The 13,768-nt window shown below is 39.6% G+C and overlaps 1 protein-coding gene across 2 annotated transcripts in view; it reads right to left on the minus strand.

Annotated features, from left to right (window-relative positions):
- LOC135205485 (uncharacterized) overlaps positions 1 to 9,904 on the minus strand; it is a 144,113-nt gene extending 134,209 nt beyond the window's left edge. Inside the window, exon 1 of one of the 2 annotated variants that reach the window (XM_064236196.1) lies at positions 9,696 to 9,904. The gene's annotated coding sequence lies outside the window, so the exon portion shown is untranslated. Of the gene's footprint in view, positions 1 to 9,670 lie in introns of both variants that reach the window. The other variant, XM_064236197.1, reaches the window with a different exon arrangement.
- Between the last annotated feature and the right edge of the window lie 3,864 nt (positions 9,905 to 13,768).

Here is a 13,768-nt window from a genome sequence, read left to right on the forward strand (position 1 = left end):
ATGGATAAAAGACAAAGAAATCGCTGGCGATACGATAACCGAGACGGCAATCTGCCACAAGGCCAGCGCTATTTTCGGTGATTTGATTGCCCAGGCTGAAGACGACGGAGGAGAAGGGACATCGACGCCAACCCCAGACTTCAAGGCTTCTCGTGGGTGGTTTAAAAAAGTCCGGAATCAGACTGGCATCCATTCGGTGGTGCGGCATGGGGAGGCGGCCAGCTCAGACACGAAAGCAGCCGAAGCCTTTATTAAGACGTTCAACGAGATGACGATCAACGAAGGCTTCACAGAGGAAGAGAAGAAGCTACCGGGCATAAGCCTATGAAAGACAGGCTTACGCTCGCACTTTGTTCGAACACCAATGGGGATTACAAGGTGAAGCACCTACTTGTCTACTATGAGATTCAGGGCCTCTGTAACACGGTTTTTTCGCAATAACTTTTTATCTAAGCATTTCATAAATATAACGCTTATTCAGAATACATATTATATCTACACATAAATTTTGACTGTGTTCTGCATTACGTAGGTTGAATAAATTTGGTACTTATAATGTAAAAGTGACTTTTTTTGAAGACGGGCCAACTTACTCAGAGAAAAGGTTTCGAACGCACTCGTTACGTAACTTATGACATCATTTCTTCCCTCTTTCTCGATGGATGATTGGCTATACGTAACAAAGGCTAAACCTCTGGCAACAATGACATACAAATTTAAATACAAGCAAAGCAGTACACCTTTATGAACTCTGGAACATCTCCACTGATAATTGTCATAATGAACAAACCAACAAAATATGTTAATAAATAAAAAAAACACTTCGATTATTTGTGTAACTCCCAAAATAGGTTTCCTAAGAAATTACAGTCTATTTTATAGGTCACGATCAGATTGACAAGATGTAGGGAATAGTTGGTAATTTTCAAAAACTTAGTAGACAAGCTTGATTTGATAACTGCTATATCCAATGTCAAGCAATTTTTATTTATTGGCTATCTACCTATTTACTGAAAAAAAAATAGCCGGTACCGAATATTGGCTTTAAACCTTCACCAATAATTATCGTCAGAATGATGACTTCATAAGGCTCCACCCACTTTCGCCTCGTTATAATTCAGGATAACACTGAAGGCTACCATGGGCATTGTTGGATTAGAAAATTTAACTTCTGGCTATAAAAACTAATTTCTCGAGTAGTTGTAAGAAGTGCTAAATGATCCTCAAGGATCCCAGCAGTTGGCCTAAACGTTTAATTCATGTATATTACTGCTATACTGTTGCGGCACTACTGCTACAGTAGTATTACTACGCTAGCACTGATACCCCACCCACATCTATGTATCGTTCCGCCATTCATAAAGTCTTTGGGTTTCAGAGCCGATGGAGTTTCTGTCTGGTTGATGGGCGGGGCAACATTTCGTCAAAAGGTGTGTTTACCTTGCTTACGTAATGAATGTTTTTCAACTCTTGGCTCGTAATCATTGGCCATGGCGTCGGCTAGATCATTTTTACTCTATAAAAATTAAAACTGTCGGGTTTAGGTTATTGATAATGCTGACAAAATTTGTGTGTGGTTGTAAAATATACATATGTCAACTTTCAGCTACATCCGATGCTTTGACAAGAAGCAAAGTCCAAAAAACCGTGTTACAGAGACCCTGAATCTCATAGTAACATTCGGAGATTCCTCGAGCCTTCAAGGCCCACAAAGTGCTAAAGGAGAAGCTTCCAGTGATGTGGAGGGCTAACGAGACTTTTGTTCACCGCGTGGGTAAATCTCTGTTTCGGCCCCGCAGGGAAGAAATTCTTGGAAGAGAAGCGCCTCCCTCTGAAATGTCTGCTGTTGTTGGACAATGCCCCTGCTCACCCTCCTGGCCTCGAGGAAGATATCCTAGCGGAGTATTCTTTCATCAAGGTTCTTTATCTTCCGCCTAACACCACCCCTCTCCTCCAGCCCATGGACCAGCAAGTGATATCGAACTTCAAGAAGCTGTATACGAAAACATCTTTTCAAGAGATGTTTCGACATCACCGATACCACAAACCTCACCTTGTGTGAATTTTGGAAGGAGCATTTCGATATCGTGATATGCATCTGACTCATTGATCAAGCTTGGGAGGAGGTTTCGAGGCAAACCTTGAATTCTTCATGGAGGAAACTCTGGCCTGATGCCGTATCCGCCCGAGACTACGAGGGATTCAACATGGGCGAAGCTGATGAAGATTCAGGAACAGTTGACGATCCTGAAACTGTTTCGCAACCAGATCTTGAGATTGTTGCACTCGGCAAGTCCATGGGGCTGGTGGTCGACGAGGACGACATCAATGACCTTCTCGAGGAACACCAAGAGGAGCTTACGACAGATGACCTGAAGGAGTTGGAGGCCATGCACCATAACGTCGTTCAAGAAAAGTTCTCTAGCAGCAGCAAGGAGGAGGATGACGACCCTATGACAACAGCAGAAATTAAGGATGCTCTAGCTGCTTTTCATAAGGTGCAATCATATGTAGAAAAGAGACACCCCAAAAAGGCTTACACAGGCCGTATGCTTGCACAGTTCGAGGACGTTTGCCTGAGTTGTTTCAGGAACACTGTGAAAAGCAGGCAGAAGAAATCTTCCTCAGATATGTAGTTACATTTTAAAGCGGCCTTTAGTAGGAATGGGGCCAATCATGGAAACATGATCAGCAGCTAGCTGGAGTAAAGTGCTCGGTTGTGAACTTGCACAGTCCTCACGAAGTGCCCCAGTCTTCTTCGAGGCCGAAACCTCCCAAGAAGAAGACTGTAAAGGGACCTCCTCTCTGCCTCTCCTGGTGCTCAGACCCTTGGGTCCAAGAAGAGTGACTCAGCTTGGCCGAGCTCCCAAATCTTGTGCAGAACGATCAACAGGAGCACTCTCCTCCTGAGAGTCTGAAGAAACTCGGGAGGAGACCGGCACAGTACCACTCGGGAGGAGACCGGCACAGTACCAGTCTTAGAAGTGGACTTCTTCACCTGGCATCAGGAGCATGGACAGGGGCCAATGCGTCAAAGGTTCCCAAAACACAAGAACCTGGTGGGGTATGCAAATCAGTTCCCGAGCCTGAAGGCCGACAAAAGCTGACGAGAGATCCCACTCCCTCCCCTGTGGAGGGAGGCAGCCCCTTAAAAGCCCCAAGACAGTCAAGACAGGACTTCTTAGTGGGTGGGAGAGACAGCTTCTTCTTGGGTCAACGAGCCTCGGAAGAAGGGAAGGAGGAAGCAGACAACGAAAATGAAGACAAAGCCGAAGCCGAAGAGGATAACGATGACAACAACACCTTATGAGACCTCTCCTTCAATGACAGTCAGGTCCACGTCTATGAGGGAACAGCAGCAACCACAGGAATTGCTGGGGCAGCTGGGGAAACAGGCAGGCGCAGCAAGAGCAGCCCAGCCAGCAGGAGTATCAGACATAGAAAAAGTGGCTGCAAGAGCAACTTGGGCAGCAGGGGCAGAGGGCAGAGCAAAAGTGGCCTGGTCAACTGGGATCACAGGAGCAGCAGGAGCAAACAGCACAGGAATGGGAGCAGACTGGACCACAGCCGAGGGCAGGGACACCACATACTGGGGTGCCAGATTGTGCACACTACTGTCTGATCCACCACTGCTGGAGTAACTTGCGTCAGGAAGCGGGTGGAGATGGTCGCTGGCAGTTTGGCAAAGGCAGTCATAGTTATTGTGGTTGTGGTAGTAGTGAAGGCAGCATTGGTCACAACTGGATATCACTGTAGGTGCTCCAGGATGCCCTACACCAAAGGAAGACCCGAGGGCCCCAGAGAACACCATGTCCCCTGGAGTTCGGCAACCTCATTCTGCTCGGCTGCTTCACCTGAAGAAGAAAAAATGGGGTTAATGGAGGGAAACTCTTCTCACTTTGAAGGAAAGGTTCCCCCCTTGGAGAAAGCAGAAGCCCCTGAGAAAGGTCGTCTTGATCACCCCCCAACCATCTCCACCCAACGAAGCGAGCTAAGAAGATGAAGGAGAGACACCCAGAAGAAGTTTTCCGGAAGAGAGAAACAGGGAAAAAGGGTTAGTTTTCCGGAAGAGAGAAACAGGGAAAAAGGGTTAGCTACCAAGTGTCGGCGGAGGTGTAAAACCTGACATCATCTTGGCAGCCTTCCTCCAGTACCACTTCCTCCCGGCAAACTTCACCCACTGAGCAGGCGACCAAGAGCAACACTGCATAAGTCATATCAGGGTTACAGTCATGCCCCTGCAAGTGGTACAGAGGGCATGAGGGTCCACATCAAAGGGGGGAGCAAAAACTGGTATACAGTGGTCCCCCTTATTCGAGGGGGATGCATTCCCGACACCCCCACAAATTGCTAGAATTTGCGAATACTTAGAACCCCTATAAAAAGATAAAGAACTGCCTAATATTTTGTTAGTTCAAACTCAAGAAAAAACCAGTCCATAGAGAAATCTGCTCATTTGTAAGTCCGCGAATCTCGAGAACGTGAATACAGAGGGGTCCACTTTGCTGCCAACCCCAGAACACTCATGCTGGGGGATGATGGCCTTCCGAACAGGCTTATTTGATTCGTGGGTTTGCATCCTTTAATAAGGAATGTTAAACACGCATACTATGTATATCCACAAACAAAAACAAGAAAAATCCCACAGGGAAAAACAGTTTAACGACAATCAAGCAGAGAGCGAGGAACACACATCTGCCCTGGATGACAGCCGAAAAGAAATTGGAATGTTTACATCGGGGCAGGCGGGAATCCTGCCTACCAGATGGTAGTTAACTGCCTAACCACTTTGTTTGAAAGTTTAACAGCCGTTTCCAGCTTCGCTAAAAGTACGTAATTCTTAATGTAAAGGACCGATGGTTTGTATATCATGTAGGAACAAATGGTGGGTACTCCAGGTACGTGGTACCCCCAGGCTCCCTCAGGACTTAACACCCTATATCAAGGCAAAGAGATAAAAGGATAGAAGGAATGCTTCCTATGTTTCATCCCCTAATGCCATGCCAGCCACTGACAATGGACCCAAGGTACTGCAGTTCTCAAACACTTTTTCCACTTCACATAAATAATGTGATGCAAAGATCAATTTACACCTCCAATAGGTTGACTGTAAAATAGAAGCGATGGACAAGTTATGTCTAAAAGCTAATGAGGTAACAAATGCTCTGATCTTATGGGTTTTAACCTTCAAAGAGGGCAAGATATTCTCTTGAATCCTCAAATGTGCCTCTTTAATAAGGTCCTTTAAAAAGAACGACAATGTGTTCTTGGAAAGGGGTCAGGAAGGATTCTTCACAGAGCACTAAAGGTAGCTAGAGGGAACTCTTAATCTGCTCAGTCCTGTCAAGGTAATATCAACGTAGTGACTGTTGCAGTAGCACAAGTCACTGGAGCAAGAGCAGGGGCAGGTGCAGCTCACAGGTGACTCAGAATGCCCATTGTCAAGGGAACTCCTTGGAGACCAAGATATACTTAGTTGACTCAAATGACTCGTGGGTTTGTTGATTCATTTCAGACAAACACATAAACACTATCAAAAACAAAATGAAAACAATCCCACCAAGAAAGGAAGCAAAGTTCCAAAGCTCTGCTGACTGGGAGGGTGGGAATTCCACCCGCTAGTTTGGTAGTTAACTGCCATACTACCTTGTTAAAAATGTTTAATGGCTGGTTTCCAGCTATGCTGATGGTAAATTTCTATAATAAAGACCAAAAGGTTTCTAAATGGGTAGGGTCAATCTTTAATTCTTTACCAAGAATCGACGGAATAAAAATTTTTTTAGATTGTTAGCTCAGCATTTTTTCCATAATAAATATAATGGCAAGTGAATATATGTATAGTAATTTTTAAGTTGTTCTGTTCAGTCTGTTCTTGGAAAGTATGGGGTGACAGGTGATTATAATAAATGTGCAATACATGGACACTTTTGCAATCTTATTTGGTTTTTGGTTCACAAAAACCAATGCCAATGAATGCTTCACAACTTTTGATGAAGTTTTCAGATGTTTACTGATTCCTCTAAGCTTTCAATGACTGATATACAGGCAGTCCTCAATTATCAGCAATCTAGTTTTACAGCACTTGTCTAGTGATGATAACTGGATTTTCGGCTCCGATATGCACTGATCCCTGCCAATCGGTGCTATTTCCATTATCAGCGACTTTTGGTTATCATCACACCGTCGGGAATGGAACCACTGCCGATAACCAAAGACTGTCTGTACTGTATTGAGTTTAACAATGGCGCTAACTTTTGTGAAGGAATTTAGGATAGGAATTTTTATATAAGAATGTTTGCTAATTTTATATATGGCAAATTTTTCACCCATCGAAAAGGCTATTTTTTCTGCCATTAAATACTTCTGAATGAACTGAATTACTGTGGTTAAAATAAATGACTGAGACCTATGGGGTCATCCAGTGCAGAAAGGGAAATTGAGAGTAAAAATTTTTAGAGCTGTAACGAGAGGAAAGAAGGGAGAGGAGAGGGTGAAAATTAAGATGGAAAAAAGAGAATTTGAACAGAGATACGTACAGTTAAAGGAATGAAAGGGGTTGCAGCTAGGGCTAAAGGGAAACAAACAAAGAACCTTAACCCGTTAAGCGCCATCAATAGCATATCTGGGTCACCCGCATTCCAAATCACACTGCCTTCAACAGAATATGTAACATATTCTACCTCTTTCAAGGTTGGAGCTGCACTGACCAATCCCCAAAAATTACACTTTACTGTACTCCTATACAAATTGTAAGCAACATTTCTTGTACCAGAAAGTCAGTCTGACAGAGGACATCAACCTCGTGCCTCCCACTATGCTTCAGGCGTTCATCGATAAATTACCGAGTTCTTTTTGTACTGATCCCATTTATCACCCATAACAGTGTTTCAGAGTGGACTACGAGACTTACAGTAGCAGCTTAACAGCCTCTAACATAGGATGAATAATATTTTTCTGATTCTGAAGAAAGCCATAATTTAGATTAGAGCATTGAACTACCAAGTTACTGGACAGTAACCAATAAGGAGAGGAGTCCCTTTACTTTCATTCACCCAAAGAGGAGAAATTTATTGTTCAGGATAAGAAAAACTTTGTGGAGTTCCTTTACTTTTTGAGTACTCAAAGGTGTGAAATTTATTGTTCAGCATAAGAGAAACCACATGGAGCTTTGTCTCATCAGCTTTTTTTATGACAAAGTCGTGGAGTACATTGTAACAGCTATGAACAGATTTTCTAACCAGTTTCTCGGTGAATGAATAGAAAGTTTGTCTACAATATCATGTGCACTGAAATGGTATGACACAAATGCAAATGAAATTAAACATTCCATTCCTATACTGGCTCTATGTTTCAGGGAAAAGTATATGAATAATTTTTTCCCTTTTATGTTTCATACTTATAATCTGTAGGATATAAATATGCAAAACAAATTCTTCCATCTTTTCTCATTCTACATAATACATATGTTTAAATAAAAAAGAATATCAATGTAAAAAAAAACACAAAAAAAAAATTTATTTTCATGATAAAATAAATTTTTGAACATACTCACCTGGTAGTTACATATATAGCTTACGTCAGGGACGTAAGTTATATATACGTACAACTACCAGGTGAGTTAGATGTTTAAAATTAGCTGACCAAATGTCTGCTCTGTGAGTGAGAAAATATAATGATATGGGACCAGCAACATCTCTCAGAAGTGATGTTTAACAGGGCATGGTTGAAACAAGAAACAAATGTTTGCCTTTTAGCTGTAACTCCCAACTGCATGAGTAAAATGGCAATAATATCCCTCTAGTGGGATGGCTGACACTGTACCTCCCAATATTATGGTGAAGCCAATGCTTCCATGCCATGCTAAAGTGAAAACAGGAGGTGCCTACTTTGCAGTGTTAAAATTAATATAGATATATTTAACTTTCATGGCATACAGAACACCAGGTAAAGATTAGCTACAGCAAAGGTAAGGATCTGGTACCTTAGGCTAGATTAGGTTAGGTTAGGATGCAATGCAGTACATAATTGGCCTTGTTCACTTTTGCCCTTACGAAATGCTTTTGCCTTTTACTGAATTGGTATCACCCACCAAAGTTCTCCCTAATAATCATTATACTATACAGAGGTGTAAGGGATCACAGGTATGAGTGTTGCACCAACAATAATAGTCAGAAATGCATCAAAAACAAGATTTGATACAGGAAAGATAAATGGTTCATGTATTTAGTGAGAAATTAAAGCACCACAGCAAGAATTAGCCATTTTCTGCTCTTTACAATATCCTCAGCATCATTCTAGCCTATATGCTATGATATGGATCTAGCTTTGATAAGGAACTACCTTCACACTTTGAGAGGAGGTCCTATTGCAACAGATCTGATAAGCTGCCCTAGTTTAAGTTAGCTCATGGAAGGTCAAGTTATGCTAGTCCTTGGGCTACATAGCCATCATTGGTTACATTGTCTTTATAATGTTGCTGTCGGTAAAATACCAAATGGCTGACCTCTACCATAGGGCGACCACCTTCCCAAAAAACGGTAATTATGGCCTTAATTCGTGACTTGCGAGAAAAAACTTAATCCGAGAGGAAAGTAGAGGCTCGAGGTGTTGCTTCAACGGCTGCTCGCTCTTGACTAATGTCTATCCTGGGTTAAAGGATGTGTTAAAGTACTTTTTCGGGAAGGTGGTCACACTAAGGTAGAGGCCGACCATCCAGTATTTTACCCTAACTGCTGCAAATGTCAAATGGCTTGTAGGTTAAGGCTACTAGCCTAATTTTAACTTCCACTTTCAGACATGCGATACTGGACCTAGGCCTTTCCACATAAGGTATAACCTAACAGGAACAGGGAATAAGTAGGCTATGGTCGAAATACAGAGAGCCTCCAATGCACTACAACATAGCTACTTAGGTAATTGGGCCTACCAAGATAGCTAGCTATTTCTTATGAAAATTGTATGCCAATTAGCCTAACAAGTACTACCAGTAGGCTAGGTTTTAGGAGCTTGGCTATTAATCTATTCAACCTAGTCTACCCTACAACATAGTAGTAGGTAATTAGGCCTAGGTACCAAGATACTTCCTTCGAAAATGTTTGGCTTGTAAACCTGGACAAATTGGAATTACCTAAACCTAGCCTAGGTATTTTCCTCCTCTCCTAGGCCTATGCAAGTGCCAACATAGCCCATGCCGGACAAGACATGAGTAATCAATACCTAGTATCTAGGTAGTAATTAGCTACAACCTTCAGCTACCTAACCTAGAGATACTGGCCTACGATAATCAGCCTACCTAGGTACCTAGACAGCCTTCGGTAGTTGGTACGTAGTAGGTACCTAAGGTCTAGTTTTATTTATCTCCGAACTGAAAATAAAGTACAACCACCTGCCTAAAATGACGTAAGCCTAGTACCTACGTACAGCTGAGCTTGAAGCTACTACTACTTTAGGTATCTTCCTTCGATTCCAGCTACTACCTATAGCCTAGTACTTTATTTCTCTCCCTTTCTTCCTTTCCTAAGGAAAATCATACACATTGGACCTACCTAGCCTAGTATTTGTTGCAATGTTAGGTAGTAGCCTACCTAGTAGGTACTAATGTCTACCTACTAAGTACTTAAATTTAGTATTCCCAAATTAAAAATATACTATACTACCTAGGTAGTAGTACCTGGGCAGTATCTACTACTACTCACAATCGTAGAATTCTTTCCTTCGAATCTACTCTCGTTTCTCCTTCAGGATATCCTACTACACATTACTATTTCGAGGAAGGAATTTGCCATCACTGATGTCAGTCAGTCGGGATGCACAACAATTGTTGTTGTCAGTCTTCAAAACAACATAGCTCGAGGACCAATCAATGAGTGGCTGACTTGAGAGACACGTCATTGCCACTATCGATGACGACTGATGAGTGATGACGTCATGACGAGGCGCTGGAATAAATAGATTACAAAATTGCTTTCATTTTGACCTAAAAGCTAATTCTAATTTATATTTTATCAAAAAGCTATATATTTTTTCTTCTTTCTATAGTAAATATCTTTTTATGCAATCAATTATTCCTGTAATATTGTTGTTTTCTTCCGTTTTTAGCACATTATTTTTTAATCATTGTCATATTGTGTATAATTGTGTTTTATTCTCAAAAAGCTAATTCTTTCTTTTACTATTTCTGTAGCAGGTATCTTTTAATTAATTTCATTAATGGCTGCTATAATAATATTGTTTGATTTCATTATAAGAACATTAATTTTCATGCAATCAATCATTACTGAAACAAGGTTTTTAATTCCATCAATGATTGTTAATTATATTGTTTTCTTTCATTAAAGAACCTTTTTATACAATCAATCATTCTCTCTGTAGCAAGGACGCTTTTATGCAATCAATTGTAGCTGTAACGACACATTTTGGTCTCATATTATTAACATATTTCAACCTTGGATTTCTTTGACCATGATAGAAACAAACTGTCCTACTTTAATTCACCAATAATAGAGTTGTTTTTACAATAAGACATATTTTGGATTCCCTTCCGAAGGAAACCAAAGTGATAGATTCAGCATTTGGTATTTATACAAACATGCTGTGTTACACTAAACCTAAGTACAGAAAAGTTACAAAATGAATAGTAAAAGGGTATTTTGAAGTTATTGAATGTGGAAGGGCTTAAATTACATTTTAGCCTCTGGAAGGGACAGATGACGATGTAAACATGGAAATTAAAAAGATGAATTTGAGAAGATGTGTATGGCATGAGTCGATGAGGGAAAGATTCTACAGAAATAGGGGACAAGAGTTATTTGTTACAATTTGAGACATGATTTATACGAACTGTAGAAGAACTACATTACCTAGTAGGCTATATTAAAGAGATAGGAGTCATACATGTAGGCTTTTGAGGGATAAAGTCAGACGTATAACAGAAGAACCGATAAGCACGAGAGCTTATATTATTACTAAAACATGTGATAAGGAATGTGCAAAAAAGTTAGTGTATAGATGGTCCTTTAAAATTACAGCGACGCAAGAATTTTTTTTTTCTTTTTTTTAATATACAGATGAGGGAGTGATTGATCTGTGCAAAATTGAGTCTCAGACAAGAGTGAGTTATGTTTTCATGAATCTAATGTTATTGAAACTGGAATGGCGAGGAAAAAAAAAAGACAGAATCAGTTTCAAAAACTAGTAATTTAAAACGCCATTTGATTCCAAATTCTGCATTATACCTACCATTTTGAGTGTCTTTTAATATCATAGGTCTACTTTTGTCAGATCGAATTGGCTACATCGAAGTATGCTTTAACTAAAATGTTTACAATTTCCCTTTTTTGTATCATTATCTGGTCTCCGTGCGCATTCAACAGCTAAGTTTGCAATATCAGCACGGGTGGTCGCGGTCTACTCTTTTTCTCCAAGATCCGTGGGCGTAAATGTTAGCGGAGGACGTCATCAACGTTGGGACTTTTCCTCCAATGATGAGGAAGATGCCGAGCTATACAAACACAGCGGTACTCTCTAAAGGAAAACATATTGAAATAGTATTATTTACAAGCTTATAGCTTATCTTACTATTATACATAAAAAGTTAGTTTCTGTATTGTTTCTTAACATTAACTTCGTTATTGAAAAGTCTCTCTCTCTCTCTCTCTCTCTCTCTCTCTCTCTCTCTCTCTCTCTCTCTCTCTCTCTCTCTCTCTCTCTCTCTCTCTCTCTCATTTTTACGGTAATTTCCTCGACAGATCATAACATCATATTTAATATCACCCACCAACAAGACATCAGCAGAAATACGGAGTTCTCTAGGTTCTGTTTCAGTCTTACCTAAAACATTCATTCCTTTCTGCCAATTTTCTATATTCTAGCAACTCCTGCGGTTGTTGATCTGTTACTCATTGTACAGTTAAACGTTAAACTAGTCTATTTATTATATAAAAAATTTACCACAATGTTCTTCGGTCAAAACTGTTAAATATACTGTGATATCGAAATTTAAACTTGTCCATTTACGAAAACTGTTACACACTATGCCATTCCTGTGAAGTTATAAAGGAGCAATCTTCTATTATTACAAGTTATTTAACTTGTTTGTGTAGATTACATGAAAAAATATTCACTGTGCGGAATTTACTAGGGTATGCAATGCACTTATTGCTTCTTTATGCAAACTAGAGTAACAAGAATATTCATACTGACAATTCTGATTAAATGTATCTTTCATATATATATATATAATATATATATTATATATATATATATATACCTATAATATATATATTATATATATATATATATATATATAATATATATTATATACATATATTATCATATATATATATATATCTATATATATATAATATATATTCGTATATATATATAATATATATATATATATACTATAACTATATATATATATATATATATATATATATATATATACGTGTGTATGTATGTTATTCAAGTTATTACACAGGTGCTCCCATCGTATGAAGTAAAAATTACTTGACAGAAGAAAAATACTTTGTTGTTTTGTCTGAAACCCTCTTGTACGTGTTTGCTTTTGTTTCAAGCTTCCAAGATGCCAATGACACGTTTAAGGTTGCAGTCTTTCGGTGAGTTGATTAGTGAAGTTCATTTCTTACTGCATGTCCATAAATACCCTTCGACTGAGGTCAAAATGATAATCAAAAGCATTTTGATTAAGCAGTAACAGAGAGGAGTTTCTTTTAAAAAGCTTCGGTTGCAAACTGCGGAATAAAATAAATACAAACTTTCGTGAGGCACCTGCCATCCTCCGTGGTCTAGGGCAACTGACAATTCTGAATCAATGCAACCAACAGGAATCGAAATTCTGGTTCATTTAAGCAAAGACCTAAATATCCTATTTAAATATCAATTCTTACACAGTATCATTTGAGTTTAGCAAACCAAGAAACGTCTTACAAAAATACTCAAATTTCAATGATATGGGTCTAAAGATTAAAAGTTTCGAATAGTACTGAAAATTACCAAACTTTTGCTTAAGATTTGTATATGTAATAACCACAGTGACCTCTTAATCTTTTATTTTTAGCCTCATGGGATACGTCCATCACTGCAAGCCTTGAGCCCAAATGAAGAAACACTGCAGAAACCCTGACTGCCGCGATAAGATTCGAGCCTACGCATGACTGGTTCGAGTGAGGCTATATCTAACCACTGGCCACGAAAAAGAATATTCCATATGAGGTCAGATGTTCCCAGGGTTATCCAAGGACTTCTTTATTATCCTTCCAGCTTCATGACCTCAGAATCCACGAATTAATGTAGTTCTACAGCCAATAAGGCAAAAAGCCTTCTTCTGGCTCTTTGATTTACTTGAACACTCTCAGGGCATGATGGCAATAATAGTATCACATCCACAGGAACAAAATGAGAATTGGAAATGTATTTTATGTATGCATATACGTAGTATATGTTTTTTTTTTTTTTTGGGGGGGGGTGGCTTTAAATCCTCAATAGGGACGTAACCTTTATGATCTAACTGTAAAACATAAGAAGACCTTACTCAACAGGGAATGTTACAGAGAAAACCCTCAGGTTCACTTAAAATCACGTACTATACTTACAATGAAACAAAGTCGGAAGAATGGGGAATACATAAGACAGGTAAACTGAGTCCTGGTGGAGAACTAAATTGTGATAACCAAAATGATAACTGAAGATGCCGGGGAAATTCACTTCAAAGGCACCATCGAGTAGACTGGACTGGTTAGAACCACGG

Source organism: Macrobrachium nipponense, chromosome 24, assembly GCF_015104395.2.
Source record: "Macrobrachium nipponense isolate FS-2020 chromosome 24, ASM1510439v2, whole genome shotgun sequence".
Taxonomy (NCBI): Eukaryota; Metazoa; Arthropoda; class Malacostraca; order Decapoda; family Palaemonidae; genus Macrobrachium; species Macrobrachium nipponense.